This window comes from Colobus angolensis, unplaced genomic scaffold, assembly GCF_000951035.1.
Source record: "Colobus angolensis palliatus isolate OR3802 unplaced genomic scaffold, Cang.pa_1.0 Scaffold161, whole genome shotgun sequence".
Lineage (NCBI taxonomy): Eukaryota > Metazoa > Chordata > Mammalia > Primates > Cercopithecidae > Colobus > Colobus angolensis.
Window position 1 is genome coordinate 4,527,647 of NW_012114722.1, and position 9,000 is coordinate 4,536,646.

Consider the following 9,000-nt stretch of genomic DNA (forward strand, 5'->3'; position numbering starts at 1 on the left):
TTATCTTTATATAATGACCGTCTTTATCTCTTTTACAATTTTTGAGTTTTAGTCTTTTTTTTTTTTTCTGATATAATATAGCTACTCCTGATCTTTTTTGGTTTCCGGTTGCATGGAATATCTTTTTCTAGCTGTTCATTTTCAGTCTATGTGTTTCTTTATAGAGCAAGTGGGTTTCTTGTAGGAAGCATACCATGGGGTCTTTTTTCTTTACCCATTCTTCCACTCTATGCCTTTTAATTGGAGAATTAAATAAATTTACATTCAATGTTATTATTGATAACTAAGGACTTACTGCTGCCATTTTGTTACTTGTTTTCTGGTTGTTTTATAATTCTTCTTTTTCTTCTTTCCTTTTTATATTGTCTTCCTTTGGGGTTAGGTGATTTTTTCTGGTAGTAGATTTTAATTTTTATTAAATCTATCATAGATTTTGCATTTTGCTTGCCATGAAACTTACCAAGAACATCTTATTAATATAACAAGTTATTTTGCTGAGTGTGGTGGCTCACTCCCATAATCCCAGCACTTTGCGATACTGAGGTGGGAGGACTGCTTGAGCCCTGGAGTTTGAGATCAGGTTGGGCAACGCAACAAGACCCCATCTCTACAGAAAAAAAAAAAAAAATTACCAAGTATGGGGGCGCATGTTTGTACTCCCAGCTACTGGGAAGGAGGATCATTTGAGTCCAGGAAGTGGAGGCTGCAGTGAGCCATGTTCATGCCACTGCACTCCAGCCTGGGCAACAGAGTGAGATCGTGTCTCAAAAACAAAAAAACACACAAAGTTATTTTAAAGAGCTAACAACTCTTCATACTTCTTCATTCTTTTTTTTCTTTTTCTTCTCTGACTCTGTATTTTCAAATCTTCTATCTTCAAGTTCACTGATTTTTCCTGATTCATTCTGCTGTTGAAAGCCTCTAAATTTCAGTTCAGCAAATGCATATCTAATTTCCTAGATTTCTGTTTGATCTTTTAAAAATTATTTTTATCTCTGTTAACTTTCTTCGATAAATTCCTGAATTACTTTTTTGTGTTATCTTGAAAATCAGTGAGTTTCCTTAAAACTGCTATTTTTTGGGGTGTATACCCAGTAATGGGATTGCTGGGTCAAATGATATTTCTAGCTGTAGATCCTTGAGGAATTGCCACACTGTCATCCACAATGGTTGAACTAATTTACACTCCCACCAACAGTGTAAAAGCATTTCTTACCCAAAGGATTATAAATCATTCTTCTCTAAAGACACATGCACACGTATGTTTATTATGGCACTGTTTACAATAGCAAAGACTTGGAACCAACCCAAATGCCCATCAATGATAGACTTGATAAAGAAAATGTAGCACATATACACTATGGAATACTGTGCAGCCATAAAAAAGAATGAGTTCATGTCCTTTGCTGGGACATGGATGAAGTTGGAAACCGTCATTCTCAGCAAACTAACACAAGAACAGAAAACCAAACACTGCATGTTCTCACTCATAAGTGGGAGTTGAACAATGAGAACCCATGGACACGGGGTGGGGTGCATCACACACCTGGGCCTGTCGGGGGCGTGGAGGCCTGGGGGTGGGATAGCATTAGGAGAAATACCTAAGGTGGATGCCGGGTTGATGGGTGCAGCAAACCACCATGGCATGTGTATACCTATGTGACAAACCTGCACATTCTGCACATGTACCCCAGAATTTAAAGTTTAATTTAAAAAAACCCGCTATTTTTAATTCTTGTTTAGATAATTTACATATTACCATCTCATTAGGGTCAGTCACTGATTCCTTGCTCTTTCCATCTGTTAAGGCTATAGTTCCCTGTTTGTTGTTGTTTCTTGTGGTTGTATATCTATATCTTTGAGTTGAAGGACTAGTTATTTATTCCAGTCTGTCTTGTTTTGGTATTTAGTAGATATGTTTCTTAGATGTTGTTTGTAATTTATCTACTGATTTGTTAAAAAATTTTCTACTAGTTTTTTTTTTTTTTTTTTTTTTTTTTTTGGCATTAGATGGCTCTTGACCCCCAGGTTGTCCTTGGTTGTAGTAAACAGAGTGCAGCAGCCTGTCCTGAATGGAATGAATGTCCTACCAAATGAAATATAGTGGTATTGTGGGAAGGTTGGCTTGGGGGTTCCTGCCCAGGGGACCTGTGGAACAGTCCTCCTACAGCGTGGTACTGCTGAATAGCTACTGTAATTTACTATCTCCTCTGGCCAAGTTATAGAGCAGAAATTCCAAGATTGGGGATGGTAGTCCTGCCTTCCCTCTTTGTCTCTGGCTATCCTCCAGGATATTTCTCAATTCTGGTACTCCCAAATGCTTCTTGTGGTTTGAGGCAGGGATAGTTCTCCTTCCAGCATGTTCAAAATGGTGAGGAAGCTGGTTGTCCAACTTGATCTCACTTTTTCCAGTGGAGAAACTGTGAGTCAGAGGAAATTTTCCATGCACTTGGTGTTGGGAAGATTGGGAGGAGGGGCACTGAAGACGTGGAAATGTGATTATTTTATTGTCTGCTTGGAATTTTTTTTTTTTTTAACTTCTCTGTGACTTCAGGAACTGACCATACTCATATTTGAGTTTTGGGATATTGCTGGTGATAATCTTAGCACTGTATATTCATTTTTGCTTTTCTGTGGGGGGATAGTGAAGCCAGCTTACCTCTATGCCATCATTTTTTGATGATCCTTGAGTTTTTATGTAATTCACCTATAAAAATGCCTGCCTAAAGAAGTGTGGTGGGTTGTTGGTTAGTTTGTTTTTGGGTGGATTTCAAAGTACAAATGCAAGATTTTTAAGTAGCTTTTTGTTCAATCATAGCTTATTTTCTGTTGGTTTTGGAAAATTACATACTTTAGAAAATTGGTTTTTTATTAATTTTTAAAAAAAAATTTGAGATGGAATCTCACTCTGTCATCCAGGCTGGAGTGCAGTGGCACAGTCTTGGCTCACTGAAACCTTTGCCTCCCAGGCTTAAGTGATCCTCCCACTTCAGCCTCCCGAGTACCTGGGACCACAGAGGGCCACCACCACACCCAACTATTTTTTTTTTATTTTTGGTAGAGACAAGGTTTCACTATGTTGCCCAGTCTGGTCTCGAACTCCTGAGCTCAAGCAATCTACCTGCCTTGACAAAGTGCTGGGATTACAAGTGTGAGTCTGTGTGTTTTAAAAGAATTTTTGTATAAAGTTGTTCATGCTCTCCTATAATTATGTTCTATTTTTCTCTTATAGTAGATTTTTATTTTGCCTCTAATCCTCAAAATTATTAGAGTTGTAGAAGGATTAAAAATTAGCCCAATATTTAGTGTGAAACTATTTAAATATAATCCTAATAAAAATAACAAATATTGCTGTAGTACATTTATGAATTTCCAATCTTGTTCTTTCTGGGTTGTCATACTGTAAAACACTGCATAAAGTTTTTTCCCCTTTTTGAAAACTGTGTAGCACTTATAGCAAAGTGATTATGACATATCAAAAATTTCATATTTTAAAAATATCTATATTCTCTTGTGTGTTAGATGTTAAAAACAAATAACCAAAGAATTTATTCTTTATTCTAGAGAAAGGGTTAAGGAAATATGAATTAATTCAGTTGATTTTATCTACTTTCTATAAATATTGATTAGTAATTTATAAATTACACATGGACTGTGATATTTCTCATTCTATTATGGAGTAAAATAAAGTAAATTTAGCATGTTCTTGGAAAGAAAGAGAAGTTAAAGATTTGTCTTCTTTTATTTTCAAGTATTTACAATGAGTATTGGAGAAGATTTTAATAAACACACAAAGAATGTAAGGTGGTATTTTGTAGTGGCTAACAACATAATGTCAGGCGAGATGTGGTGGCTCATGCCTGTAATCCCGGCACTTTGGGTGGCCGAGGCAGGTGAATCATGAGGTCAGGAGTTCGAGACCAGCCTGGCCAACATGATGCAATCCCTTCTCTATTAAAAATACAGAAAGTAACTGGGTGTGGTGGCAGGTGCCTGTAATCCTAGCTAATTCAGGAGGCTGAAGCAAGAGAACTGTTTGAACCCGGGAGGTGGGGTTTGCAGTGAGCCCAGATCATGTTGTTGCACTCCAGCATGGGCAACAGGGGGAGGCTCCATCTCAAAAAATTAAAATAAAATAAAATAAATAAAGTAACATAATGTCAAACCGGACTACCTCTGTTGTATTCCTGACCAGGTTACTTCTAGACTGTTTTTCCTTGTGTAAATTACTTAATTGGACCTAATGTAATCAGATAATGGGAATCTACACTACTTATTAATTTGCAAATTTTATTTATTTTTAAAATATCAACTAGGACCCTTGGATTACCAAATCTAATCTCTGAAAGTCTCCCGCATAGACAATTAAAATTACAGGAGAAACTATAAATTAAATAGTATGTAAACGTAATCAAAGAATTGTATCTAATTTTCCTTCATTAGAAAAAATACATAAAATTAATCAAAAAGACTATATTAAATTTTTACTGACTAATTCCTTGAAAAATGCTGCTGTTAATAAGAGGACTTAAAATGGTTGACTCTAATTATTTAAAAACATCAATTTAATGACTTACTATATAGATATCATCAAATATTTCCACCATATATATTTCAATTCTGCATATGGAATATATAAAACTAACAGAGAGGGTTACCACCTTATGTTGCACCTTTTAAGAGGAAGAGCGCCGACTACTGATGGTAGGAAGACATTGAAATAGTCTAATCAAGCAGCAATATTGTACCTAAATATCAAGTGAATTTAATATATCCTAATGGGAACCAATTTTTTCATGGAGACAATTGTGTCAGATGTATATTTCAAAGTGCGTATGGTCAATTTAGTGCCAAAACTTTAGATATGATCTAGTTGTTGTAAATATACCATTGATTCAATCAGAAGAGGTCTATCACAAAGTATAAGATTATATTGTTAGCAAAAATCCCAAACAGGATCTAAGCAGAGCAAAGAGATAGGACAGTAAATTGTTTCATTCAAAATCAGAATTTGAAAGTCTGTAATAGAAAACCACAAAAGTACATTACCTGGAGATCATAAGGAAAATAAAAAGACAATCAAAATTATCTCCAGAAAGAGGAAGTTATGGTATCATTGTGTGGGGGTGAGCATTGAAAATAGAAAAATACAGCTTGACCAAATTTTATGAATATCATTTCATGAAAACAAAAACATAATTTGTAGAAGCAAGTATTAATAATATTAATAGTAGTAATACTTAAAAAGAAAACAACAGGCCATGAAGATGAAAGCTGAGGGCACTGAAATAGGAAAAATGCTTACAGAAAATAGCTGATGCCTATTTAATGCTAATAATGACTGGCAAGGTAAAACTTGCAGTAATGTGAATTGGACCAGAAGATCAGAGTGTAACATATAATACTCCAAAGTATGCTAAATTAGAAGAAAGAACAGATATGTTGGTGGCTTTAATAAAAGATAATGTTGGCTGAGTGCAGTTGCTCATGCCTGTAACCCCAGCACTTTGGGAGGCCGAGGTGGGCAGATCACAAGGTCAAGAGATCGAGACCATCCTGACCAACATGTTGAAACCCCAACTCTACTAAAAATACGAAAATTAGCTGAGTGTGGTGGTATACACCTGAAGTCCGAAAGCTACTCAGGAGTCTGAGGCAGGAGAATCGCTTGAACCCAGGAGGTGGAGGTTGCAGTGAGCCGAGATTGTGCCACTGCACTGCAGCCTGGGTGACACGAGCAAAACTCTGTCAAACAACAACAACAACAGCAACAACAAAATAATGTTGAATATATAGAATGAGAAGAATCTGAAGGTAAATATGATGAGTTTGGATATAAAAAGAAAAAATGCAGAGGGAAACCTGTTGGTCCTGCATCTATATGAAAGGAGGTTGATCAGAGGGAGAAGAGGATGAGAATGAAGATCTTTCTAAATATAAATTAGATGAAGATGAGGATGCAGATGATGCTGATCTCTCAAAATATAATAATGATGTCAGTGAAGAAGACGATAGTAATAAAAAGAAAATCTAATAGGAAAAGTCACTCAGTGCCTTAATCTTCACATTCACTATCTTCATCATGTTCATTCTCCCTTTCAAGTTCAACGTCTAGGTCCAGGTTCCCTTCAAGAAGTTCTAATTCGCAGTCAAGATCTTGTTCCAGTTCCAGAGAACATTCAAGATCTTCTGGGTTGAAATCAAGATCCAGCTCCAGGTCCCACAGGGGCTCACTAAACAACCCTGAGCCCAGGGCCAACCCTTACAGAACACGATTACTTTACCCAAGCACCACAGGTCATCTAGATCATCCCATTCTGGTTCCCATTCAAGTTCAAAAAATAAATAAAGCATTAAAATTTATGTCTTAATGAAATCTAATACAGTGCATGAATCACATTTTTAAGGACATTGGTGTTTTTGATGGTCAGAAGTGCTACATCTGCTAGTAGAGGTACATGCCTTTCATCATGTTTCAGAACAATACAGCTGTGTTTATTTGTGAAGTTAAAAGTAAATAGCATTCTGTTAATAAGCCATAATGTCCCAAAATAGATGCTCTGTCATTCATGGTTTACAACCATTTGCTTCATTTAAAATCATCTCAGCTGTAACAAAGTATTGTTTCCTAATTAAACTCATTTTTCTCATTTCCACATATATCCTGTCTGCTGGCTAAGACAAGATTATCTGGGTTTGCCTGAACTTTTGGGCATGGAGGCAAAACTGGTAAACTACTTGGAAACAATATGTTTATGTTACTCTGGGAAAAGAAGTCAACCTGTTTATGTTGTTAACCTATGTCAAAGTGATTCTTACCAAAAAAAGTTAAACTAAGTTGTAAGGCAGCCAACTGGAAATGTGTTTATTTTGAAATTTCCTGGACTAAGGGTGCCATAGAATCATTGTCTTTCTTTTATCCAGCTTTACTTTTTTTGCACTATCACATTTAATGGAAAAGAATCTTGTGACTTGCAGAAGGAGAAAGGTGTGATTCATTCTCCTTTTTTCTTTTTTTTTTTGAGACAAGAGTCTCACTCTTCTTGCCCAGGCTGGAGTGCAATGGCACAGTCTTGGCTCACCGCAACCTCCACCTCCCGGGTTCAAGCGATTCTCTTGCCTCAGCCTCCCGAGTAGCTGGGATTACAGGCGTGTGCCACCACGCCTGGCTAATTTTATATTTTTAGTAGAGACGGGGCTTCTCCGTGTTGGTCAGGTTGGTGTCGAGCTCCCGACCTCAGGTCATCCGCCTGCCTCGACCTCACAAAGTGCTGGGATTACAGGTGTGAGCCACTGCACCCGGCCTCCTTTTCCTTTCTGACACATAATTTGGGGCAAGAAAGAAAGTCTAACAGTTTATCTCTTCTTTTCTGATATGGTTGGTTGATAAGAAAAACATCTTATCTAAACATGTTTATCAATATTTTAGGAAGGTTTGTGTGATATTCTTTTAAATCTAGTTATCAAATGTTATAGGGTAGAAAAGGCGAAATCACAGTTAATGAGCAAATTGAAGTAAACTTTTGAAGTATATTTCTCTTTTGATGAAAGGCCAATGGAGACACTGTGAATTTAAGTGAAGATTTGCTTCAAGATGTTTAACTATAAACACACCACATGAAATTTTCTTCTGCATAACAAATGAATGCCTATCTCTGCATGATGTAAGCAAAAATTGTTATTTTTCCTATTCATTTGAGACTAACTTATGGCTTAAAATGCTTTCAGAGTTTATTTCTCAAAATTAAAGTCTGGTCACATGAAGAAAACACATGTTTTTCTTTGTTTCCTTTTTAGTGTAATTTCAATGACATTATTACATGATGGCCTATGGTGGCATTACCACATTTCGTTAGCTCTATTCCAGCCCACTATGATCTTAAGCAAAATGCTTAAGATTGTCTAACATCCATGAGTAACATAATTTGGAGATAATAAATTGTGTTTATTATTTCAAGTGTTAGACTTGATGTCATCACTGTTAATCACCATTTTTACCCTAGAATGGTAGTGCACATTTTGAATTCTGAATAAGTGAATTAACATATACTTGATATAGTGCTTTTTAGTATCATAAATGCACATGTATATACTTTGTTTTGCAGGTATCCCCAGATACTTGATTTTTGCTTTCTACTCAGCTGTGTTTGAGATTATTTCCTCTCAGCTAGTGGTACTGCTTATTTTGGTATGCACTTTCTCATTAGTGATTCTAGTTCTAGCTTGTTATATTATTGCATTCACAGCAAAGCATTCCTTACTGGAGCTTTTTAATTCAAAGACTCCTCTATCTCCCCTTTTCATTTAACTTTCCTGGAAAGGAATTGCCTGTGATAGGGATATATTTCAGTTCTCTCAGCTAAGAATTTGGCACAACCATTTAGAATTTAATCAGAAATTCTAATTTAACTGCATTGGAGTTATACAGTTAACTATACTACACTCAATATTTTAGGTTCCTTAAATTAAGGATATTATAATGGGGTATTGCTTTGTTCTAAAGAGCTGATACCTTTATTCTATGAGTTTGAGTGGAAGCTGCCACAGAATTGGGATTATGATTTAAAGTGAGGTTCATAGTACCTGAAAAGTATTATGACGTTGTACAATACACTTTTTTTTAAAGGAATAATGACTCCATTTTTTGAAAATGATATATAGGTAGAATTTACACATTCAATCAATACAGAAGAGTATGAAGAGGAAAATGTAAACATTTTGCACAGAATTTCATCATCTAGAAGTAACTATCATTAATAGTTGGTGAGAACTATTTCAGACATATATCTCATCTATATAAATATACAGATAGAAAAGCAAATAAAAGTAAATCTAGATATGAATGGATAAAAGAATGAGTGAATGGATCGATGAATAGATAAATGGAAATATATGTTTTTCAAAGATGTATTTTTATATATATTTATAATATTTATATATACATAAACCATAAGTAGTTTATAAACCACAGTATGCAAATAATCTCTGTATATAATTTTA

At 35.5% G+C, this 9,000-nt stretch overlaps 1 pseudogene; it reads left to right on the forward strand.

The window, feature by feature from the left end:
- Nucleotides 1-5,261: 5,261 nt before the first annotated feature.
- LOC105508418 lies at nt 5,262-6,371 on the forward strand (annotated as a pseudogene).
- Nucleotides 6,372-9,000: the final 2,629 nt, after the last annotated feature.